The sequence below is a fragment of the Accipiter gentilis genome, chromosome Z (assembly GCF_929443795.1).
Source record: "Accipiter gentilis chromosome Z, bAccGen1.1, whole genome shotgun sequence".
Taxonomy (NCBI): domain Eukaryota; kingdom Metazoa; phylum Chordata; class Aves; order Accipitriformes; family Accipitridae; genus Astur; species Astur gentilis.
In genome coordinates, this window is record NC_064919.1 from 62,549,970 (window position 1) to 62,577,151 (window position 27,182).

Sequence of the window (27,182 nt, forward strand, 5' to 3'; positions counted from 1 at the left end):
TTTTTCTCAACCACCTGTGTGTTCACTTTACAGACATTTCATATGGAGTTCCCCAGCCATTTTCTATGAATGATGTGTGAGGTAGTCAAGAATATCATATGCAGTCACTGCATGAAAAAAATAATGAAGTCAAGATACCTCATCCATGTACCACTCATCTTTTATCTACTAGGCTAGCCAAGTAGAAGGAAATTAAAATTGTCTGACAGTTTATTCTTGACAAATTTATACTGGTTGCTTATCAATTTTATTATCCCAGAGGGGCTTATAAAGCAACAGTTTAATAACTTGTTAAGAAAATGTGTGGGGATTAAGGTTTCATTGACGAGCTTATAATTCCTTTCCTCTTTAAGGTTTTATTGACTGGCTTACAATTCCCTTCATTCTCCCCAGCACCTTTAAAAAATATATATATATATAGAAAGAAAGAAGTAAGCAGCATAGGTTTTACATTTGCCCTTCCCCAGTCCTCTAAAGAATCTCCTTCTGTCCTCCCAAAGACTCTCCAAAGAGTTAGACTAAAGAGTCCCTGACAAAGAGAAGGATAATGCTGACTTTTCAGTTTAGCAACCTCCCAGTTCTTACCTGAGCACACTAAGCTATTAAAATCGGTGAAACACCAAGGTAAGTTAAGTACACAGGAGCTTAAATAGTATGCTGAGGTCTCTGGAGAGGACAGAGAGGAAAATGATGAAAAGTGGACTTTACTAAGAGTGACTCCTCACCATCTACATAAAAGACCTTCCCTAGTTTGCTGCCTGAGGGGATATCAGTAGTTCACATGTTTAAAAAAAAATAATTAAAAAATAAAGATAGTAGGAAAAAAATAGCCTGAGACACTAACCTTATTGCTTACCTTCAAAAGCCTGTTGAGAGGCAATAAAACAGACTGGTTCAACAGCTGTTTAACAACACACTTCTGAACAACTTAGTAAACCCCTTCAGCCAGATTTGGTAAGCAGGGGCCTCCTCGGCTGTTGCCTTCAGCTGCACGGCTGGGAAAGCACAGGAAGCCAGTGTCTCCATCGTTCCAGTCTGAGGCACTCCTTATTGCTATAGCAGGAGGCTATTGTGCTAATGGAAGTCCCCTGTTAGCTCTCAGTTGTAGTCAGCACTGTCTCTTTCCTGCCAAGTTTCCCAAAATGTGAGTGCCTAAAAAGACCTGTGGTTAAGAAATTCTCCATGAGACTGGGAGGCAGCTCACCCTGTTAGGGACAGAAAAGACACAAGCCATTCTGACAGCCTGTCAGGACACAGAGAACGCAGCAGGAATAGCAAGAAGGCAATCTTTTTTTCTGTACCTGCCTTGAAATAAATGGAAATGTTTACCTGGAAGGTAGGCTGAACACTGGATTCAACACATGACGAAGGCATTACTCCACTAATATGTGTTGTTACGCAGTAATCAGTTAAAGCAGCTGGTCAGTATTGCCAGAAACACCCCTATCATATGTGCACTAATTTAAATATTGGTCACACTAACCTGTTCAGCCTTCAAGGCACATCAAAAGGTGCTTCTCTCTTTCTATTTTTTTTTTAATTAACAGAAGAAAAATTAAAAAGAAGGAAGTTTTTAAAGAGAAAGAAAACCAAGAACAAGAGACAGCCATCAAAAACTGTCCCCCATTTACTCAACACGGATAATTTCTGGCATTTATGCACGATGGTTCCATTCTCCATCAATGCTAGCTGCCACTACAAATGCTGAGTTAGGTTAACACATGTATTGTAGCTTCAAACCTACCTGTAGCCCTGAAAGTACAATCCTAGAGTCACTCCCTTTACCAGTATGCTTTCATCAGTAAGATATCCATACTGTCAGCTTGATCAGCCTGGGGCCTGTGATAGTACTTGTGCAGAGTGACTGCACAATTTAAGTTTGTTGTGTTCAATGCATATATGGGACTCAAGAAAGTGCAAGGTCTCACATCTTATGTATGCTGGCAATACAGTGATGTATTTCATCAGACAGTAGAATGCTACAGCTGCTAGAAGACCTACCCAAAACCCAGTTAGAAGAACTGAACTGAATCCTAGCATACTAGAGAGAACCACAATAATATACATGGATGAAGGAGGTCTGGATCAGCACATTTCTTATCCCTTACTCCAGACAAATGTCCAAATTTCATTAATTACATTCAGAATTTGAAATAGTTTTTGCTAGCAGTAAGTATTTATACCTTATCGTTCAACAAAGACTTGGCTGAAGTCAACATCTTCGAGTCATTCAGAAACACAACTGTCAAGGACTCTTGATCCACACTGGCAAACATCCATTTAGGTAAGCAGGAATCCCTCCATTGGGATTAGAATAAAAATTTTAGTGAACAGGATCAAGGTTATAATACCTATAAGGGACTTCAAATACACTGTACTGAATTGAACAAATTCTTCTTGATTTATAAACTTATGTATTAGCAGAAAGAAATCACTTTTCACAGAACGTGGCAGTTGAATTAATTAGATTGGACAGTCTCTTACTAGTTTAAGAAAGAGAGACATACTGACTGGCTGACTCTGACTGATCCTTTGTTCAGGACCAATGTGCTTCCCCTGATACGTCATTGTGTGTCCAGGTGTGTCTGTGTAATAGATACACATCACACTGCTTCATCTGTTTCCTTCAACTATTCTGTACAGAACCAAAGGTAACACAGGGATGAGCTGTAACACACCTGTCTGAAGCACACCATGAGGAAAGGCAAGCCAAATATTTACCTAAATTAACAGCAGTCTTTCTAGTAATTTCAAAATATGCACCTACTATTCACATGACAACAAAACATCCCAGAAAAGAAAAATGGTGCCTTGACCCACAGCCCATTCCATGTTTTCCCCTTCTACAATATATAGTTCCTCATTATGTATTTGTTTAACAGACGCTTCACTCTAGAAGGATGGTTTCTAGCTCCCAGTTTAAACAATTACAGTGGTGCATACTTGACTAACAGATTGCCTTAGCAGACCTTAACAATTCACAAACTTGCAGAGGGAACATCACAGAAGCAAAAATGCCAGTGTTTGAACTAAATAACAGCAAACTGAAGAGTAAGCATTGGCATCTAGTTTTACTTCATGACAGTGATCCCAAAGAATTCAGTAGTACTTTTCCTATAGAAGTTACAAACCAATGCTAATTCCTTCTCCTTTTTAATGCTAGTATCATTTAATTAAAGACAAAAAAGCATGTATCTGAGCTGAATAGAGATGAATGTTTTTAATAAGATTTTGCCAGACAAACCCTGTTTTCAAATACATAAAATGTATTTATTACCCCAATTAACATACATTTATGCTACATATGAAGTAAAGCAAACTCACGTTATTAGAAAACTAATTAACATGTTTCTAATGACATGTTAATTCATGTGGATTATACACCATGCCCTCCCAACGTCTCAATAAATTCATTCTCCTTCATCATTACTTTTTTCAAGATCCCAGTTTTAGTACTGGTTGTCTATGTGACTACTCTAGAATAGCACCATAACTTCTTTTATCTAAGGCAAAGCAAACTATATACATACACATGAAGTGGATATGTAACAACCTTACAAAAATAAAACAAAAGCTGATAGCTCCCCTTCAGAAAAATAACCTATCTGTCTTCAAAAAGAAGAAAGGAACACTTTTGATTTCACAATACAGCCTGGCACCATATGTTTCATTTGTGTTGGGGTTTTTTCTACTTTTGTTTTTCTTCTGTCTTGAAGGACTAGAGTAAGCTCTATTATGCATGAATTCGGAAAGCACAAGTCAGCCAAAAGTCGCAGATCTCTCAGGATAGACACAACCATCTGTCATTTCACAGCAGGAGAACAATAGTAGCTTCAGTATAGACACAACAAGCTCACACAATCCTTACACAGCCAGCCAGAAAATCTGCCTTAGCTGATAGCTAGCTGCCTTTGAAACTCCACGCAGATGTTCCTGTTTAACACCAGGATCAATTGCTGCTTTCTTGTTTCTGTATTTTCAAATTCCTCATTTGATCATAGCAACCAAAATACTGTCAGTTTACTGCTTGTAATCTCTACAGAGCTTTGGGAAAATCAGAACTCAAGACACAGAAGCACAGAGTACACTACTCCTTAATCTGCAATTTTTCTACTCTTGGGGCCTATTTTAAAAGTAGGTGATCCATAAAGCTTGAAAAAGACTGTGCTTATATTTGTATAATGATTTTCTAGAGCTATGCTCAGCAGCCTCCAATGATCTTCTCCATAAATCTGTTTAACAGACAGCATACTGCATTGCTTCTCTACTGTTGAAAAAAATATTTTTTTATTTTTTTAATGATTTATTTCATATCTGTAGATCTTGAAAATAGAAGTTCTAGACAGAAAAATAATTATTTGTAAAACACCCTAATGTAGTCTTTAAGTGGCTCAGCAGAAAAATTGGCAAAGTATTGGTTGCAGTACAAGTAAAAGAAAGTGTTACTGATAACACTCAACCAATTTACATGTCTAAAAATAATGTCACCAGGCCCATCTGTAAAACTTTATTTCAGTAGTATATGTTTGGGGTTTTTTTTTCCTAACTATGAGTCTCATTGGGTTCTGATTACAGCAAATTTTCAACACTGGCTCTGTGTTCTGTCACAGTTCCCACATTTTTCAGAAGTAAACAAATGGCTCTTTTTAAACAACAAGATAGTGCCAGTGTCCTGTTCCCTACTGTAAAGTTTGCCCCATTGAGAATAAGCTTCTAAACCAAGACTGACTGCTAGTAACTGAGGGCACCATGAAAACATACACCCTGGAGTACCTTCAGAAGTCATTGTTGGGATTTAAAACTAAGCAAATCCCAAATTAAGCAAGAGACTCTCAATATGACATAACTTTACAAGATGAAGGCTGACATGTTACCCTGTAAAAACCTCACCAGTTTTTGTTGAAGAACACTATCATCCACATTTCCTCTTCTAAAGGACCACAAAGACAGAGAATGGTGATGGTCCAGGAAAGGAAAGAAAATAAAGAAGCTTGGGAAGGAGCAAGAATAAAATGCTCAAAAGACGAAATATACGTGTATTACAGATAGGAAGTACACTTTATACAACATTTGAATTCCAAGCTTTCGCTTCAGAAATTTATCTGTGCCTCCCAAATATTTCTGGAAACTTTCCAGGCACTGGATGTAAAGTTCTCCTTACCAAAATCATTCCCCTTTTTGAAACCGTAAAGTAAACTCATTTTTCTTTTGACATCCCATAAAGATATAGTTCAGTCCCACCTAACTAGCAAAGGCAATTAATCATGCATTAATTCTTAGTCCTTTGAAGTTTGCTGGCTAGGAACAGTATATAAAACTTGAATAAAGAATATCTCAAATCCCAAGACAGAGTATGTATGTCACAGCAGGCAAAAAAAAGGCAATGAAAACTCTTTTAGAGGGGCTTTGTTTTAGTTTGGTTTTGGATGGCAGGGGTTGTTTGCTTTCTCATCTGTGTTGAAGCCTGGAATAGCCTGAAGCCACAGACAGCACAGATTGAGCAGGGGTAAGAGTGCAGCTAGAAAAGTCAAAAGGTAACAGCGAATCAAATTCTTTGCAGTTAAGCAATGGAACAAGAGTTAAACCTGCCACAAAGGAAAACTGAATCTGAAATACCTGCTTTTCACTTGTATCCAAATCTGTTAATACGGTTGGTCACTTTCCTCATTGCCATGTTTTAAGCCCAGTCAGCCCATGCAGCCACTCACTCACTCTCCCCCTCCCAGTGGGATGGGGAGGAGAATCAGAAAAAAAAAAAAAATTAAAACTCATGGGTTGAGATAAGAACAATTTCATAACTAAAGTAAAATAGAATGTAATACTAACAATAATAAAAAATAAATAATAATATTAAAATATAATAATAATAATTGTATTAATGGAAAGGAATAAAAGAAAAATTAAAAACAAAACAAAACAAAACAACAAAACAGAAATAAAAAAAGACAAGTGATGCACAATGCAATTGCTCACCACCCACTGACTGATGCCTGCGCACCAGTCGGCCCCTCCCAGCCAACTCCCTCCAGTTTATATACTGAACATGACATTCTATAGCATGGAAATCCCTTTGGCTAGTTCTGGTCAGCTGTTCTGGCCATGCTCCCTCCCAGCTTCTTGTACACCTGCTTGCTGGCAGAGCATGGGAAACTGAAAAATCCTTAACTTAGAATAAGCACTACTTAACAACAACTAAAACATCAGTCTGTTATCAACATTATTCTCACACTAAATCCAAAACACACTGTACCAGCTACTAAGAAGAAAATTAACTCTGTCCTAGCTGAAACCAGGACTAGCTTTTTGTGAAGCCATATTACAGTACATAAGCCCTGTATTTTCCAGTAAAAGACACTTTCCTAAATAGCAGATTATTTTAAGCATACTTCAATTAGTTCCTCATTCTGCAAAACAGGCTATGATCTACCTAGTAACAAATTCAAACTCTGGAAGGTCAATTTCCACTTTTTAGCAAGATTAACTAAGCTGACTTAGCTGTTGCAAACATATCCTTTAAAGAAAATAAAGTTTCAAGTAAACATTACAGTTTTCCTTTTTCCTTACTTCAAGGTCCACAGATGCCTTAGAATGGGACCTGTGCCTCCAGGAAGCATAGTGGAGAAAAGTCTTCCAGTATGGACATACAGCACACTGTAAATGAGCATCATCCCTCCTTCAACTGCTCTTTTCCCCTCCACTTTTCTCCCTCTCCTATGCTCCCTCAGAAGTTAGATATATTGATAATAGCTGCAGTAAGTAAGGACCAACACTGAAAAAGAAAAGTGCACAATACTGAATTAGCACTTGACAGACAACTAGATCCTTACTTAAGTTGTACAACTGTTCAGGGCAGAAAGTTCCTAAAGGACTCAATAGTGATATTAAAATCAAGGAGGAACAGTTTTCAAATTAATACAAGAGAGTGAATGGCCATGACAGTTACAAGGAATAGTTTAATGATTTAGAAACATTTATTTTTCCTAGGAAAGTTCTCAAATTCAAATAAAATCTCCCAGTGGAGATGCAGTAGATCTCAAGATACAGCAAGACATTTTAATATAGTGTTGGGAGAAATGAAGTCACAATCTATAAACTGCAGGGCTGGAATAATATTTGTACCTTAAGGAACCATTTAATGCTGGGATCTTACAAAGAATACTTTTCTTGTGTATGTTAATATCATCAGTATAATATCATCATACTTTTGCCCAAAACTCCCATAAAAAGTCATTAAGGTTATGCTCCACATGTTTAACACAGTATTTAACTGCTGGACTTTACATAAACCAGTACAACACTTGTTGACATCTTTCTGAAGCCTAGCTCAGCAATGTACCACATCATCCAAACACTCCTTTTAAATCCACACAAACCCAGATGGAAGCCTGCTATTCACCAGGAAACTGCCTCTGCCAAGGTGCATTTGCAAAGCCTCTGTTGTTTTGTTTAACAAACCAAACAGCAACAAGTTCTCCAACCACAAATGTACAAAAACAGTGTCAGGGCCACTCTCTCAGTCCTATCTTTTGTTCCATTATGGGTGACCACTGAAATGATGGGAAAAATTTCAAAAATCTTATCCAAACACAGCCTTAAAAAACAAACAAACTAACAAAAAAAAGGGCAAAAAAACCTACCACTTCCCACTGTGTCCTCACACGCTGGCTGGCAGAAATGGATTATCATTAGTGGCTTCCAGATGCAAACAGACTTATCACAAACTCATTGGCAGGACTCCTGATGCACTACATACTTCCACCCGGCTGTGAGAGCCACTCTGCCTGCTGGCACTGTCACACAAGCACCAGTCCATCTTCCTTCATGTAAACACAAGAAGTGTGTGGACAGTTCACAAAGCAACAGGAAACTTTGATTACCCTTGCACAGGGGAATCTCTCTGCAGGTCAGGAATAAATGCAGCTTTCGTAACAAGTATTGACATACTCACCACTACGTGCCAGCTATTCATGTAGGCAGGAGCAGTGTGACACCTCCGTGAGTGGCAGGTAAATGGAGCAGACCCTCGAATGCCCTTCACCTGAACTGAATCAGGAAGATGCCTTCAAACAGAAGTTGCTCTCTACCACCAACAGATGCAGAAGCAGATGGTCCCCACAGCAGATAAAGATGCGGAAGGGAGACATCCACAGTCACCAGATAAGTAACTCAACCACTGAGTATGTCTCTGCAAAACAGCAAGTATTTTGATAGGTCTCAGGAGGAGCTAGGCTTTGTTTCTGTGATATCACTTACTTCTCGCTGCCAACAACTGTCTCTTCCATTAATGTTTTTCTAGGGCATGGCCTTGAACCTGGAAACGCCCACCTCAGCATGGCCAGCGCCACGTCTCCCAGTCACTCCTCAATCCAGAGTCCTACGTAGAGGGGCCACAGCACCACGGCTCTCCTTGTTGCAATAAAGCACTACTTCGATTTCCAGGAACAGACCAGCTTGTTTTCCTCTTTCAAAAACTAACATTACTGCTACTGTAATCCTGGAAAAAGAGATACCCAAGGGAGAATCAAATGGTAACAACAGAAGTTGTGAAGACAAAATGGCTTCCTTCCATCTGCAAAACATAACTGCTGGGGAGGGTGAAGGGGGAATGCTTTGAAGAGGAATCTCCGCATTAAGAATTTATTTAGATGTGTCAGACAGACAGCATCCTGCTGTGCTTGTCCCCAATTATCTGGAAGCAGAAATAAGATGGGGAGCAGACTGCAAAGCTTTGATCTGAAGTGGAGCAAGGCTGGTTTCATGATATCAGTCATGTCATGGCCTTTACAGGCAGCCAACACTGAGATCTGTTCCTGAAACTCACATACATCTTAGAGTCTCCTGTATCCAATGACCTCCTTTGATCAAAAGGATGAGTAGTCCCTTTTGCACCCAGAAGGAAAGCATGTGGTAGAAGAAAGAGGCCTGCATATAACCCCAAGGCTGCAGTTTCAGCAGCAGCCCAATTAGTTTGACGGCTTCTTCACTGGAAGAGGAACACACCAGAGGCCTTCCCCCTCCTGCCCTCCTCCCCTCCCACTGCCCTGCGCCTGGCCAAGCAGTCCCATCTCCCTCCCTCCCTTAGGCCGGCATGCGACGGACCCTCCTAACAAGACACTGCATTTAAAAGCCTGGATATTTTTTCTCTTGAGTTAGTCTGGGAGAGGGGAGGAGTGGGGCTGGTCACAAGCAGAGCCAGGGTATGCCTTCACTCAGTTCTGGGGGATTGAGACACTGGGCCGCTCTCAAGACTGCCCTCTTCAAGTACCATTGGAAAAAGGTTGCTTCATCTATGGGATTTTAAAGCATCTCTAATTTGCCCCATCTGTAATATTTTCTTCTTGTATCATTTGACAGGAGTCTGGCCCACACCATTATTTTTGTCTGATGAATCCAGAAATCCCTGCTTTCTATTAGAACTGCAGTAGTGAACAAATATTCAGCCTTGGTAATTGCTCATACTAAGGCTCTCTGCAGTCATGGCAGAAGATAAACAGAAAGACTTTCAGATTTAGGAGAGACCTACCTAAAAATGTTATTAGCTTGCTTGCTTGTTTGTTTTAACTGACTGAAGGGTACAACAGTGTAACACAAAACAAAACCATTTTCTTATTGAGTAACACAAACATGGTTAAGTTCATAGCACACAATTTCATTAAAATAAATAATCTGTAAATTAAGTAATAAGGGCATGCTAGTATTATGTGTCCTAAATATTTTAGCATAGACATATTCACAGTTATTTTGTGCGGTAACCAACAAATGGATGTAGTTTACAAATCTGTGCATAAAATTACGCCTTTTCAGGGATAAATGCACATTTCACAGTTTAGTTAGAAAATACAATGCTTCCATGGAATGTTATACCTAGTGCCTGCCACTTATCTTCATTTGTTTGAGGAAACTAAGTTTGAAGTATATGATAATAACTGCTAATGATTTACTGACCTACCTTTTTTAGGATATTTAACGTTACAACAAAACACAAACCCGCATCTTTCACCTCTACTATGCAAGCATCCAGGATCTCCTAGAATGTCACATGTATTTTAAATAGTGGTTTAGAATTACAAGCTTAATTAAGGACCAGGAATTTAAATGGCCTAAACTTATCCACCAGTTAACAAACTAATTTCTCTGACCATACCTGAACACATATCTGATCACTTGAAGTATGCCCCAAGTGATAAAGCACTTCTGGTGTGCGATTTTTAAATCTAGAGAGACAATGCTTTAAAAAAAACGCCGATTTACCGCAGTTTGGAACATCAGCAGCAGCTCTTCAATGGTCAAATGACCAAAAAGCCAACAAAAAATTATGTGTCATACCATCCGGTTACTCCTACTTAAAGGAGAGCGCCAAAATGATGTCAGATTAAACTCGATACCCAAGCTTCCCTACTGCAAGGGTGGATACCCTCTGAAGATAAATTCTCTCCTAAAAACAAACATCAAGAGCTGAACTTTATGGGAAACAGACCTCTATCCTTGTGATAACAAAGTAAATTGTGACACTGGAGGAACCCCCTGTCCCAATCTAGATAAAGAAATCTTTTTTCAGATAAGATTTCACTTGCATCCCTCTTTACAAGCAAGAGAATTGGCAAGCTTGTCTCTTAAGAGGGCAGAGATTTCACAAAAAAAAAATCACCAAACCCAACAACTCCCCCTTCCACCCCCTCCCCCCCCCGCCCCTGCTTTTATAAAGAATTTTCAAGCTTTCAAGAACACCTAGTTATCACAAACTTACCACAGGCTGGTAATATAAATACAATAGTTCTTGTAACAGATGAGATAAAGACACAAAGATTCCTGTAATTCTGGGAGTAACAGAAATGCATTAAGTCATACTACACAGAAAAACAGGCATATTAACAAAAACTGTGTAAGTGGGATAACAGCATTCAGTCCAGCAACACACATGCCATGAGCCACCCGCTGGCCAAAACTCATCCAAGTTCAGTGGCACTCTGTTAAGTACATCAAGCTTCCTGAAACCTGCCTGCACTGGATCCTGTTGGAAATGGTGGGATGCTTTAGTTCACTGGGTCAGAAGGCATTCTTCAGTCACGTTCCTTCAAGATGATCAATGTCCCAAATAAAAGGGAAAAAACACTCAAGAAAAGGCCATTCTGTATGCCTTTAGCAGAGCCCACTTCTTTGCTCCTACCCAACCACAGCAAGACTTACCTTCCTAGAAAAATGTGTCTTTTTTTTCTCCTAGATACAACCAGCCTCCTTAGAAAAGAAAAAAAAAATAACAACCTCCACACTCCTTTACCTGATCAGATGCCAAACTAACCTGATCCTTTTCTTTCTAGCTCTCCTCTCCATGTCAAACTCCTACTACAGGTGTTTCAGAGAAAAATCTGACAGGGCCATAGTTTTAATTAATCCTCATGTGGCCAGTATACTACTTACTAAATACAGTGAACCTCAGTTCTGAGTAAATACAGGATAAATCCCAAACAGTCTACAAGATACTCCAGATTTTAAACCCATCCACAAAAGAGTTCGTTTTAAATCAAGTTAATGCACTTCCAATACATATGTATTTCTGTATCTGTGCATCTGTCATCTGCATCTCTAGCAAGCAAAACTCCATAGACGTTTAGTTCAGTAACTTAAAGTATTTTCAATGTTTTGGGAGAATGAAAAAAAAAAAACAAACCACACACACACACACACACACAAAAAAAAAAAAAATCCAGAACCCTTCTCTGGCAACAACATGAAATAAAATTAGACCCCACTGTAGTTCAGAAAAAATTCTCTTAAACCCAAGAGTTCAGTCAATAAATATTAGCCCCTTACATCAAGTGTAGCTTATAAATGATCAAGCTCTAACAATGCCCACTCTAGAGGGTCAGATAAAATCTATTGCTTCTTAATTGGCAAAATATTTAACCAGTCTGGCTAATCACTTAAATAAAGTTAACCCCTTGATTCCATGTGTTTAAACATTAACATTTTCGGTCTGCAGAAAGTATAAGCCAGTTACCCTTAAAAAAAAACATTTGCAGCAGATTTCCTTTAATCTGGAAATATATACAATAGGCACTAGCAAATAGCAACACTTAGACATGAAGTAACTTCTTTTAAGGTTTACTTTAATTATAACTAGGAACGTGGTGGTCTGAATGCTATTTCTGATTCTTTATGATCCAAGAAACTAATTTAAACCAATTTTCTCAGTTAAAGTCTTTACAATCTTACATAACAAAAAAACAAAGCAAAAAAGTCTTTACAATCTTACATAACAAAAAAACAAAGAAAAAAAAAAAAACCTGAAAAATTTACCTGGTGAAACATTTGAAGTCAATGGTTGGATAAATCTCATTTTCTCAGCTAGCAGAAAGCAGTGTCTTCTCTTATACTTCTTCAGGAAATGATTACCAATATTAGAAAGCAAAACCTTTTTTTTTTTTTTTTTTTTTTTGAAATCCATTTCTGACAATCTCTTTGGAAAAATTAACACGTTAGCACAGCTTGAAGTAAACATTCTTAAGTAATCACCAAAAGCAAAAGATATTCTAGAGAATATATGAATTTTACCTTTAATCCTAGCATGTTTAAGAAAACCAAGATTAATTCCCTTTGATCTATGATAAAAAGCAGTCAGGGATAGTGAGCAGTACATCTTCCACTGATTTTTACTGGAGCCATTGGTTTTCAGCTCCTTGAAAATAATCAAGCCTTGAATATGAGGAATGTCTTGTGGTGATAAACAAAGGATACATAGCATCACATACTTCCAAAACATACTAGCAAATGCTATGTAATTCCCTTTTTCTGGTGATACCATGAGTGGAGTTTTCAAACACAGCCAGTAATTAGGTGTGTACTTAACGTTGCTTATGCTGGCACCTAAAATTAGAATTGGGAGGAAGTTAGCTTCTGAAACACAAGTCTAATGAGACAATGCGGCAGCAGCCAGCCTGCCAGCCCACCCCACAGTGTTGACAGCTCAGCAGCCAGCTTTTTGTTGGGCTGGAGAGTTTCTTTTGCTGGTGCCAAAACATGGGTGCTCTTCACAAGCAGAACTGTACCAGAAGCCCAACACCTGCCTTCATCACCAGCTGCAGAGAACAACCCAAAATTCTGATTAAATTGTGAGAGGGATGCTTTACATTCCCCAGATTCTTTGGACATCTTACATTGTTCACATATTTAAGAAGTCACCTAAACCCAGCCATGCTGCTAAGCACAGGGACCAGAAACAGTAACTCCCCACTTGAGACTGCAAGCACCACTTCGACTGCAGGCACCAGCTAAAAAGACGCACAGGATCAGGTTCCCTCAACCATTTTCTCCTTCCTCCTGGTTCTCTTGCTCTCAACGTGAGTGGGTCAGCTTCAATAAAAGGGGAAAGTCCTCCAACTCCTCTCCCTCAGACAATTCTGTATCCTGGTGGCGAGAACACACCACTCAGAGGTGGTGACCGCACACGGGTTCCCTAGCCTGCAGCGAGATGTGAATACAGATCATCCATTTTCACTGCAAGCACGCCAACTGGCAGGCAAAGGGAGGTGACAGCACTACCTCTTCAACCAACATGCTGTGGGGCTATGAGGCAGAGCACAGATCTCTTACCTATTTGTCCTCAGGAGAGTATCCCAGGTTGGTAGACATGAGCAGCACCCACCAGCCAGGTACCTCCACTCGAAGGTAGGCAGGAGAGAAGAAACATTTTCCATGGGCTAATTCTGCAAGCCTCACTATTCCTTTGGAGATCTCTGGTTCTCCACCAACTCTACAAACATTGCAGGCTCAGGTGCTGAATTTTTTGGCTCTACAGGGGATTTGTACACGGAGTTGCTTTGAAGTTGTACCCAGCATTTTTATGACTTAATATATTGGTGTATCAATTTCTGGCAGAATTTTAAAGCAAGCCATTCTGCAAACAAATTTATGGAAGAAAAATGAGTCAAGGGAGAGAAAGATTCAGTTTCCTTTCACATGCATGACTCATTTTAATTATCATCCTTCAGGCAGATCAGTTAATTGCCAGAAACAACTGATTATTCACTCCTTTTCTTATTAGATAAAACTCACTGCACATTCAGACTGAAAAAATCATAACATGAACTAAAAAGCAGACGTTGCTTCATATTTCTATCATTTTTACTTTCTCTTGTATTTTTACTCTCTTTTGTATTTTTACTATATTTTCAAACTATTGTTTTTGCAAAATAATGGAAAGTCTACATTGCTCAGGAATGTTTTTCATTTGCTTTTTTAACATCTGAAATCTGTTAAATCAGCTAATAAAGCATTATACTATCTATTTTTTAAGCTAAGTATCCAGATGTGTCTCTAGAAGTTTATATTTAAATCAATATATAATGAAGGCTTTATTTCACAGCATAACTCAGTACACAGGATTTTCTTCAAAGCACTACATCAGATCAAGGTTTGTTTTTATTTCACTATACCATAAGGGATCTCAAACAAAGCTAATTTAGCAGGGAAGGGCAAAAAAGACAAGAATTTGAATTGCTTTGGGGGGTTGGATATTTTGTTTTGTTTTATTGTGAAACAGCAGAAGTCATGCTGGAAAGAAAAGACTTAAAAATCAAATAGACTCTTGGTGACATGGCAAGTGCTCAGCTAAATGCCAAAACCAGAACCTGTAACAGACATACAATGGAATGACAACGACAAAAGCTCCAAAAAGAGTATCTTTCCTTCTGTCCTGAAGGAGTTGTGTATTGAAGCCAGGAAAACACCTTTTTTTAAGAAATCAAATACACATGTTGGTATTTCAGCCTGGAAATAAGACATGGCAGGTATAAATAAAGCAGTCCCCCAGCTGCCACAGTTTATTATTTAAGAGTAATACATCTAGAGAAATTATTTGGATTTACAGAAATTCTCAATTATACCCAGGTCTTCAAGAATGTATCATTTCATACAAGCAAAGACTCCAAAAAAGCATTCAAGCTTGTGAGAGGGAAAAACTCTAGGCCACAGGTTGCTGCCAACGTAAGCACTAGTGGGGTCCATCTGGTCAGCTAAACGTGGCAATACTGCATTGATGCGTAGTGCTACAGGAGGTAGTGCTACTGTGCTACAGGAGGGACTATCCCAAAACAAGCTCACCAGGGTAGAAAGCACAGCCAGCGATGAACTGGTGACCCTGGCTGACATGAAAGCAGTGCTACAGCTCAGCCAATTTCAATCACTGGTAACTTTTTTTTTTTCTGTCAGGACATTTTCTAGAGTTCTCAAAGTGTAACACCTTAAGGGACTTCCATGTTCGTGAGTACTGTACGGTGCACAGATCAGTCCAGATCTGTCCAGTCCAGTCATATGTCCAGTCTGACATTATGAAAGCCATGGTTTTGTCAGATGACCTCTGTGCAAATACACACAAGCTACACATATAGCTAATCTTCTGACCAGCAAGTGAAACGGGTTCTGCGCCTGGTTTGGGGCAACCTCTAGTATCAATACTGGCTAGGGGATGAAGGGATTGAGAGCAGCCCTGTGGAGAAAGACTTGGGGGTACTGGGGGATGAAAAATTGGACAGGAGCCGGCAATATGTGCTCGCGGCCCAGAAAGCCAACCGTATCCTGGGCTGCATCAAAAGAAGCGTGGCCCGCAGGTTGATGGAGGTGATTCTGCCCCTCTACTCTGCTCTGGTGAGACCCCACCTGCAGTACTGCATCCAGCTCTGGGGTTCTCAGTACAGGAAAGACATGGACCTGTTGGACCGGGTCCAGAGGAGGGCCACAAAAACGATCAGAGGGATGAACATCTCTCCTGTGAGGAAAGGCTGAGAGAGTTGGGGTTGTTCAGCCTGGAGAAGAGAAGGCTCCAGGCAGACCTTGTTGTGGCCTTTCAGTACTTAAAGGGGGCTTATAAGAAAGATGGGGACAGACCTTTTACTAGTGCCTGTAGCGACAAGACAAGGGGTAATGCTTTTAAACTAAAAGAAGGTAGATTCAGACTAGATACAAGGAAGAGATATTTTATGGTGACCATGGTGAAATGCTGGAACAGCCGGCCCAGAGAGGTGGTAGATGCGCCATCCCTGGAAACACTCAAGGTCACGTTGGACGGGGCTCTGAGCAACCTGATCTTAGTTGAAGATGTCCCTGCTCATTGCACGGGGGTTGGACTAGATGACCTTTAAAGGTCCCTTCCAACCCAAACCATTCTATGATTCTGTGATTCTATGAAATAGATTCATACCTTACAGAGCCAGAAAGGAAGGACTGCTATGTAACTCAAGCCATATGACTTCTCTGAAATAATTCAGTGTTGAATTACAGTTTATTTTTCAGGGGGGAATAAAAATGCAATCTTGATGATTCTAGAATTGCCAATAACTTTCTTAGTGACACCCAAAACCAAATACACTATAGGGCATAGTTCTCAGTCAATTATAGACTTCTCTGGCTCTTCTCTGGTCACAATCAACACCATCTTTGATTCATGGACATTAGCAGGGTATTCCAGTAGCAGTTGTACCAGTGCCAAATACATCATATAACCTCTACTTCTAGGTAGAGCACCTCATTTTTAATACCCAGGAATTGCACTAGTCCTTTCCAAGCATATTGCTACGTTGAGAACTCATGTTGAGCTGATAATCTGCTGTGACCCTCTAATGAGAGTTGCCACATCTCACACAGGACATGCCCATGGGAGTTATTAATTTTTCCTATCAGGATGGCTTTGACTTCAGAATTGCCATTAACCAGATTCAGCTTACCAACCCATCCACATCACTGTCTCTTTCTGTTATTTGTCGTTCCACTAATCACTGTATGTCATTGGCAGGGAAAGGAATGATTTTTCCATTACTGGTGTATTTTAAACTCGCATGGAATGCTCTTTTTGTATTGCAGCTAAACCAAGAATTAATTCAGAAAATTAATTAGAACTGTCCTAATGCCTCCACTGCCCAGGAAGTCAGGTTGCCTGACCACAGGGGTCCTTTCAGGCCTTGCAAGCTCTGATTTTGTGACTTCAGAGGTTGGCAGGGGTAATGTAATTTTTTGTTTATGTCACCAATAAAAAGATCAGTGAAGAGCCACCAGCTTATCTGCAAACCCAGCTAAACAATGACAATGCCATATTTACAGTTACCTGAGGCACCTGTCATTTAGCCAGGTCAAAGCTGATCCTTTGATTTTGCTTTATGCTACTTCATGAACAAAAATGGGTGTTGAAAGGTTAAAATACTTGGCCTAAGCCTATTACATCTTTATCCATCAACTGAACTTGTCACTTCATGTAAAAACATTATCAAGTTCATTTTATCAGATACATTTTCCACAAATCCATACCAGTTAGTATTTGTTTTACACACTTTTTCCAGAACCTATTAATTCAATCCCATCATAGACAGCACAATGTCCTACCCTAAAGCCTGGCTTTTCTGGCATTTCCATCCAGTCTACCCAGTACCTTTTCCCTGGAGGAGGCAGAGTGCAGTTTTCAGGTAGCACCCGCTGCTTGAGGAGCAAAATATTGCTGCCTACCACAATGTGATGCAGAGGGTCAGGATGAAGCTGCTGGTGATGGGAGCCAGTGACCATTTCTGGTGTACAACTGCCCACCACCATCAATCTGCTCTTACCTCCTCAGGCAGCAATAGCTATCCGACTGTTCAGGGCTGACAGCACAGTCTACCTGCCCATCTGTACATCCAGCTGTCTTCCTAACTTCTCCTCCCCAGCAGCCCATAACAAAACCCAGATCCAGCCCACAAGTCTGTGTTGTACAACATTAAGTCACCACATGTAATCTAATAAACTAGAGACACAATGCTTATGTCATATTCTAGTCCCTGAAACTTCTCCAGAAGTTAAAAAAACCAAACCGAACAAACAACAAAAAACAAAAAAAAAAAAAAAAAAAAACAAAAAAAAAACAAACAAAAAAAACAGCAAAAAAAAAAAACAAACCCAAACAAACAAACAAAAAAAAAACAAAAAAAAAAAAATTGGGGGGAGAGAGGTGATGAGGATGGGGATGTAAATATCATTAACAGAGCAGAGAACTCACTGCTTGGCTTTTCCAAACTTTCTGGATGCACTTTCTTTAGCCCTGGTGATTTTAAAGAATGCTGTTTAATGGCTGGCGTAACTGGACTGGAATCTGTTTTGTTATAAACCTGTGAAAAGAGCTACAGTGTCTCTTCCAAATACTGAACAACACTAATAAAATCCTTGCTGGTTTTGCCCTCTCATTTACAGTTATACCATTCCTATTGAGTAAAGCACTAACTGTAATGCTGCAGTTTGGTTTGCTCCTCACAGAATAAACTCAACAGCCCTGAACAGAGCGATAAGGACAATCACATCCATGGGGCAAAGTTTTGGCTTCTTTTAAACAAAATTTTTAGCTGGTTCCTATTCAGTGTGCAAAGACTGAAGTCACCTGTGAGGTAAAACAGGAGATGACCAAGTTCTGAGAACACATTATTATCCCACCCTAATAAAACACAAAGGATTGATATAAAAACCAAACTGTTATTTTTGTATATTTGGAACCTAATACAGATATACTGTGTGTCCTAGAAATGAACAGACATCTAGAGTTTAACAGGTGGCACTGGGAAGCATTCTGAGTTGCATGTCACGGTGGGCAAAGAGATACTCTGCGTATCTCTTAAAACTAGAAATCTACTGTATAGCTGCATTCAACAGCTAGAGACCAGACTTTAGGACCAACAGGCCCTCTGGAATTCTGCGCTCTCAAATAATTTACAAAGAAAGTGCCTGGATGTTCGTCCAGAATTTTATGACAACTGAAAATGGGCATGGGGCAGTTGCTGCTGAAAAAGGGCTTTAACAGTGACTACATCAGCTGTGCTGGATTGGGGTTTTTAATTAAATTTCTAGCTTACATTTTGCATGTCTGCACAGGCAGAACTAATTACTTCTCATCTGTGTGATCCTAAGTATATATATCATGTATAATCTTGATGGGTGGAAGCTATATATTTCAATTAATTTCCTTTTACCCTGCATAATACCTCCATAAACTTAAGTCAGATCTCTACTGGCACTGCAACACTATCACTGCCAAATGGGTAATCTGTCTTTCAACACTCTTAAGAAAAGTAATTTTCTTTTATTTTAGATCAACAGATATGTATAAACTTAAAATATACAAATTTAGAACTTTATAAATACAAATATATAGCTAAAGGCTGTCTATAGCTATTCCTAGTCATTAAAATTTCCAGCATCAGTTCCTGTTATAATTGATGCTGATATTTTCCCATAAAGTTAGTAAGCAGAGTTTTATAACAAATGAAAGATTACATCTCTTAAATGCCAGTCAGCTTCTAAGACAAGTTTAAAAAGACCCCAAACTCTCATCAACATGAACTCAACACTGTGTAATAGCCTTAAAAAGAGATGCTGCAGACAACATTAATCAGTAATCACTTCTGAAGAGAAAGAGAAGTAGATGCAATGCTCATAGCATTATTTAACATACTCTGGCTCCTTTTTTTTTTTTTAAACCCCCAAATGGAAACTGTGTCATGTCACACTAACAACTACAGTTCTCCTGAAAGCACCTGAAAGTATATCATAGACAATTCATGCTGTAACTGCTCTCCAGCCTTACCATGTTTAAGAATTTGAATTCTCATCTTCAATGTTATATCAAATAAATAAATAAACAAATAAAATAAATAAATAAATAAAATTTGGCTCCTGTAAGTGATTGAAAATTTATTTTACAACCCAATTTTACAGAGGAAAATTCTTATTTGCCAAGTACTCAGAAAGCCCAACTTCAACTAGGTCAATATGATCAATTCCAGCCCCTTCTGAGCAAAATCAAACATTTCCCAAGCTGTGTCTATCAGTTACTTTCAAAGGCAGGGCAGCTCTGCAAAAATGGTTTAAAGCAACAGACAAAAGATGAGCATTAGCTTTTCCCTTGGCATTCTGAGATTAAAAGCCAATACAACATAAGCAACACGACTCCCAGTGTCAGTATGGATGTGGCCATTAAATGTTTGGAGGCTTTTGTGCCCTGTTCATTTGGTACTAGATGACCACCTCCCTGTACTGGACCCCCTCTCCAAAGCTGCTGATATGCAGTCTCCGAACTTTCTTCTTCTATCAAAGTCTGAGCAACCATAAAAAAAAGGGTAACAACACTGTGATGTATCCACAAGAGGTACCAATGTAAGCATGACAATTGCTTGGTCACCGATCACATTCCTAAAGGCAAATTTGTATTTCAGGATGGGAAAAGAATAAAATTTCAAGAGTTCTCCATCGGGTATGGGAGACTAATGAGACCTGTATGACAAAAGCTAACCAAAAGCGCCACAAAATGGGAGCATATGCCCAGAGTACATTAATGTACACTACACACATGAAGAGCACATGGAAAATACATCAGCGTACACAGCACATAGGTCAGTGTGTGCTTCCTTGATAGCAGCAATAGATCTCTTAAGTAAATAACACCTCTCTCCTTTCACTATTATCTGCACTCATTTCTTTCCCAAGTGCTCAACATAAGTTTTATTAATTGACTAAAGGAATAATAAATACAGGCTCTGAGGAAGTGCCAGGGGTAGGAGATAAAATAATTCAAGGTACTAAAGTGAACATGCACTCTTTTTAAGCAAGTATCTTCATCTCAGCTGAAACAAGACAGGCTCCCTTTAACAGTCATGTTATAATAAAAAAATCGATACTTGAAATTTTATCTAGAAACTGACACCACACAACCAAGACGGCTCAAATTTCTGCTGCCCTGTTCCTGTCAAACGAAAGGAAACTCCAATTTCAGATCTAATTTTGCATCTTGCAACTGTTTAAAGTAGAAAACAAAGACACTATTGGAGCCTGTTTTAGAATAAAAACAAATCAAGTCTTAAAAATGTACAGAAGTTGTTTTAAATGATCATGTTAAAAAAAGATTCCCTAGCTATAAATGAAAGATCAGCTGATACTGTACATGTTTTACTAATCACACAACAATATCTGTCAGTTATGTTTCAGAATACTGAGGTTTCTTGGAAGCACTTTTCCTCAATAGCAGCCATGCCAGAATATGGACGGTTAAGGATTTCATTGCTTCCTTAGAAGTCAACTGACTCAAACTATTCATACATTTTAAAAGGCTAGTAAGTCAACAATGTGATGAAAAAATAACTGTAAAAAGGGATAAGCTAACTTTGTCTTTAGGAACTAATTTTGTTCATCTTTTGGTAACATTCATCTTTCTAAAGTATCAACTGTAAATGCACAAACTAAAAATAAAAGCAGACGGAATCACAGAAAGCTATCTAAAATTGTGAAGTATGCAAGTGCCTCAGAACTTCAAAATTTGCATTTACCATAGATAATTAATTTAATAAACCACACTTCCTGGAAGTGTGCCACAACCCACCTCTTCAGGAAACACCAGAAGAATGTATGACTACAATGTGGTTGGTCCATGAGTTATCTTAAAAGTACATGGTGAACAGTACTTATTAATTCATAAGAGGGAATTTAGTTATAAGGTTTTGGAAGAGGAATAGATATAGCTCAGCTGTTCCTTCTGTTCAAAAAAATATGCATTAACATTTCCCCATTTTTTAAAGCAGAGGTCGTATTTGCTTGTTTTGTTTGATGTAGTTCCTTGTCTGTTGGTTACATTTAAAGTCTCCACTGAATGGTTTTATGAACCACCTCTTCACATCATCACACACGAAAGACTGGGGACTTTTCTACCAGCTGTACCATGCCTATCCAAAATATACAAGTCCCCAGTATTTATCCATGCTTTTAAGATAATACTACTTCAAATGAGTTTGATCTAAGAAAAAGAAATTGCATGGCTATGTCTGGTGGACCTTCGATGAAACAGAGTGTCCACCCTTTTGGTTACTGCACGACATACAGCAAGTCATAAATAACGTTATGTATATATATGACATATTCAGTCATAAATAACTATATGTATATACACTCAAATCAAATCATTAAGTATGGAAAAGACCTCTATCATCAAGTCCAATCATCAACCCAACACCACCATGCCCACTAAAACATGTCCTGAAGTGCCATGCCTACATGTTTTTTGAACACCTCCAGGGATGGTGACTCCACCACTTCCCTGGGCAGCCTGTTCCAATACCTGACAAACCTTCCAGTAAAGAAATTTTTTCTAACATTCGATCTAAACCTCCCCTGCCGCAACTTGAGGCCATTTGCTCTTGTCCTAGTTACTTGACAGAAGAGACCAGCACCCACCTCACTACAACCCCCCTTCAGGCAGTTGTAGACAGTGATAAGGTCTCCCCTCAGCCTCCTTTTCTCCAGACTAAACAGCCCCAGTTCCCTCAGCTGCTCCTCATAAGACTTGTGCTCCAGGCCCCTCACCAGCTTGGTTGCCCCTCTCTGGACACGCTCCAGCACCTCAACGTCGTTCCTGTAGTGAGGGGCCCAAAACTGAACACAGCACTCAAGGTGCAGCTTCACCAGTGCCATACAATCAAAATGTATAAATCCCAGTTAACGTAACAAGTAGTGCATGATCTCTGGCTTCATGATCGGCACGTGTCCTCTGATCACGTGGCCACGCATCCACAGTGGACAAGTACCCAGTCCTGCTGCCTGGTGGGACCGTGGAGTCCTCATGAGTGAGGGAGACAGTTTGCAATTCATACAGCTCAGTGCCCTCTCTCTGCTTATGACTGACAGGCCTCAAGAAAGAGAGGAGATGGGAATGACAGGCAAAACCACATTATTACAGAAAACAAGAAAGAAAATCATAAAAGGGGAAAAATAACAGAAAACATGCCAGTTTAAATGCATGAAATGGAAAAGTTCCCCAGAGACGGAGAGTGAAAGGGTTAACTACAAACCTACACATCCAAGTATTGCAGTGACCCTCCAGGTTCTGTATATTAAGGTCAATATTCAACGAATGTTTCCATCACGACTTCTAACACAAGTTCAAGAACTAGTGAACTTTCGCACTAATGAAGCTAAAGTTCATTTAAAAACAAAACAAAACAAACCCCACAAACTGTTCTTAGAAACTGGAGATAGGGAACAGACAGTCTGCTCAGTCTAGGTCAATGCAAGACTGCTCTTCACAGCATTGCTTTTTGAACAAAGCATCCTATTTAATTTTATCATATCTGACTAATGCAATTTTTGGTATTTGACAGGAAACAGTTCCAGAGAAAATTATTTCAATACACAAAGTAACACTGACACACAGCCTATATTTTCTTCATTTCATCCTATTACCACCTTGCTTCTTTGACCTCATTTCACCACTGTTTAACAAAGCCATTAAAAGTAGTTTTGTTTTCCTCATAAATCATCCCACCAACCCTTTGATCTTTTTGACGCCTTCTTCTTAATTCCTTTGATTCTGTCAACATCTTTTCATAACAGGTACCTTAAACTGCCTCCAATTTAAATAAATTTAAATGTACTCCAGGACAGAGAGGCATGTTATAAAACAGGGAAGAAACACTTTTTTTTCCCCCTCTTTCTTGGTCCGTAGAATATTCTTGCACACAACTGAAACTGAGCTTTTTTCATTACTATCTCAAACTTAGATCTTATGTATTTTCCCATTTCTTTAAATATTAACAGGTTTTAGGTTTCTCAGACCCCTTTGCTTTTTAGTTTAAACTTCATAGCTGCATAGTATTAAATAACATTTTTCAAGATAAAACCCAATATCATTTTTTTTTCTGCTGATATTTAAATTTGGAGGCTTCATGCTGAATGAGGGATGATACTATGATGTCTATCTCTGCTGGTATTTTCTTAACAGAGTCCTGTCATGAGAAATTATATATTAGTTCTGCACAAGAGCAAACTGCGAGTTCTAAAAAATCATTTATGAAATCATATCAATTATAGTCAAATAATATTTTTTTCACATGTCCAATCAAACAAAATTAAGACTGTGTGTGTATGTAAGACTCAAAATACATCTCAAAAATTAACTATGCAACAAGCAATCTTATTATTATAAGAATTAAATATCATAAAAACTGCAACACACAGCCAGTTGCTTTTATAATATTTTCCAGACAGTGCATGTGTTTAAAAATTTAACTGTTCACATATTTAAATAACTATCTACCTTGTGCTGGAACAAACCAATGTGTAGGTGGTGAGTCTTCCAGCTGAGCTGAGCAAAAACATTAGTACACAGACAAATCAGTGAAAGAGAGCCAAAACAACTTCCCTCTAAAGGCAGAAATTCATTTAAGCATATGAAAAAAACATAATCATTAGGGAAACTAGTTTATCTTCTGTTTCTGAAAGGATATAATAAATAACAGACACAACTACAGTGTGGGCCACGTCCAGGAAATCTGTGAGGTCTCTTGGACCACACACTCCCTCCAGAAAGTCACATGTAGTAATGATGAAGAAACTAACCCACTCAGGGCAATGCTCAGATCACTTACATATGGCTAGAGAAGTAGACAGAGACATTCACAAAATGGTTACCAGCAGCCCAAGAACTACTACTGTTGCCAGACTGAACACCGGCTATCCCAGTGGCATTTGAGGATGCAGGAATAGCTACAGGCCTCTGCACACTCTTGCACTCCCAAATAATTCCAACATGACAGCAGAATCAAATTCATTTTTAGACAAAGTCTTCCATTGACCGCTTCATTTATTTTTTTAAACTTCAAGATGCAAAAGCTTTCAGAACTGCAGAGCTCTCTGAGCCACAGTCAGCAACCACAGAAGTGGGTACGGATCATCTTGTGCCAGCCTACAAGTTACAAACATCCAAACCTCCATGCAAAAGGAAACAAAAAAACAACTACTTCGCGATCACATTGAATTACAGAAGGAATATGAAATTTTTCATTCAACAGTTGCTTCTCCTCCAACTGGCTGACAGGTAAAGAACGTCTGCCCTTCTTAAAAACCAAACATACCCTATCTTCAAAACAAGATAGATTAAATAGGAGCCATTCAAAAAATTGGCTCTCATCAGAGCCATAATCCAGGGGGAGGGACCAACTACTGAATCATTTATTCCACTGTGAGAGCATGCGAACTTCATAGAAAAAAGGGGGGAAAAAGGAAAAAAAAAAATTAAGCTTCTGCTGCATAGACAGGTTTAGGCTCACTATCGCCATATATAGTAATTTTCCCCTTTAAATCTTTATCTCAGTCAAATGAAAACACACACACACAAAACAAAACAAAATAAAGTAGGCATGGAAAAAGTTAAGATTCAGACCTTAAAATGTGGATCAGCCTCTATTCACTAAGGACAATACTGAGCTGCAATTCTTGTTCCTCTCTTGGTTCATAAACAAAGACTATTACCACATCACTCAACCATTAATGAAGTAACAGCATGCACATGTTAAAAAAAAAAAAAAAAAAAGAAACATTTAATTTCAACTAGTTCAAATTCAGAGCTCCTAGAACAGGTAACTCATTGAGGATCAAATAATTGAGAGTTATTATGCAAAACCAGAATGGTAGTGTACAGCAAAGAGACTTTAGGAAGTTGCCAGTTGCAAAGAGCAGACAGAACCCATATGTGGACATATTTATTATTTTTTAAATAGGACACCAGTTTCACTGCAACACCAGCAGACAGACTATTTCTATCATATGGTAATGAGATAAACACAGATTAAGAGGTACGCTGTTTGCTTCCCACAAGCGAAATCGAGATGCCCATGGCGATCCAAAGACAGCACAGCGCTCCCTGCCCCGAGCAAGGAAGCTCACAGAAAGCTGTTGGGAAGACAGGAGAGCTCTGCAGGCTTTGCCAGGAGGCACCCAGATTTCAGAGTCCACCTGTTGAGCCCTTGCATCCACCCTTGCACCGTCACTTAGACCTTCTGCCTGCTCCTCTCTTCACAAGGACAATGCCCTGCGCACACTGCCCTTCTAGAATGCAGGGATCTTCTAGAAGTCTGTGAATATGAAGCCAGTGCTTATTTGTAACTATTTCACATAATGTTTTTAGCTATTCTTATCCACTACAGTTCCTTTAGAAAAAACATGCTTGACCGTACCTGCTTCCTCTCTGAATAAGGAGACACATAATGATGTTTTGAGCTTCTGAGGCTTTGCAGGAAATCACAGGAAACTAACATTAAAAGAAAACACTGCTTTCTGAAAAAGAAATGGGAAATAAGCTTTATATTTTTGAGAATTTGACTGAGGAGGGGCACATATGGTCTAAGTCAGTCCACAAAAAATGAGTATCGGATAATTTTGTTTCCCCCTGGATTGCAAACTGCTTCACCATGCTACTCAGTGGGACTGTAACTGCCCGTTCTTCATTTATCAGACCAACATCTTCCTGAAATAGGGCATAATGTCTAGTATTTTACAAGATAATATGGAGAATATTACATGTGGTTGCAAAGATGGCTACACATATACTGCTCCCCTCAGCTGATGAATGCTGTCTCAGCCCAGACGGACAGACACAGGTCTAATGCACTGGATTTCAAGTAACCAGTGCTTATAAATAACCTTTCACATTATCAGATACAGAAAAACACAAGTGAGTAATGACAACACTGATTTTGATCAGTCTTTGTCTTTGTTCAGTCTTTCCAGTAGAGGAAAGTACACTGGAAAGCGACATATTTGTTTTCCAAATTACCTGCCTTGTTTGATGCAAATCTGAACTCTTCATCCTCACCGAAAAAAAAAATTGTACTCAATGGAATAATATATTCTACTTAGTCACAAGAGCAAACATGAATAGAAAGTGAAGCAACAAACATCGATGCCTGCAGAAGTAGACCGTCCCTTGACAGAGAACTCTATGGCCATAGACAAGGATTCAGAATGAAAAACTTCAAATGGAAGATTTGTTAATTGGTTATTAAATTCTTTTTTATAACAGCATTAGAACTTCTTTTGCATTTGAGACAATTTCTGACGTCTTTAGGAATCATATAATACAGAATGAAGAATAAAATAGTGTCTGACAAGTTTGACAGATGATTTATTATTATCAAATTAATTAATTATTATTATTGCCATACTCAAAATTTTAACCATGATTATTGCAGGAGGAAAGGATGGTAGTAAAGGCTTCTTTGGATTACCATTTAATTAATGATCTCCCATCCATAATCTAATGTCCAAAAGAGTGTTTAACAGTTTTCTCCTAAAAAGTATGATCTGGTGTCCTGGTTTTGGCTGGGGTAGATTAATTTTCTTTCTAGTAGCTGGTA

The 27,182-nt window shown here is 38.9% G+C and overlaps 1 protein-coding gene across 5 annotated transcripts in view; it reads right to left on the reverse strand.

The window, feature by feature from the left end:
- The window catches only part of LHFPL2 (LHFPL tetraspan subfamily member 2), a 126,432-nt gene that overhangs the window by 86,930 nt on the left and 12,320 nt on the right, over nt 1-27,182 (reverse strand). For 3 of the 5 annotated variants that reach the window (XM_049794446.1, XM_049794443.1, XM_049794445.1), the window contains exons 1-2: nt 2,184-2,291; nt 857-1,205 (exon numbers count right to left, since the gene is read on the reverse strand). The exons of 1 other annotated variant lie outside the window; for it this stretch is intronic. The gene's annotated coding sequence lies outside the window, so the exon portion shown is untranslated. Of the gene's footprint in view, nt 1-856; nt 1,206-2,183; nt 2,292-27,182 lie in introns of those variants that run through there. One more of the 5 variants, XM_049794444.1, reaches the window with a different exon arrangement.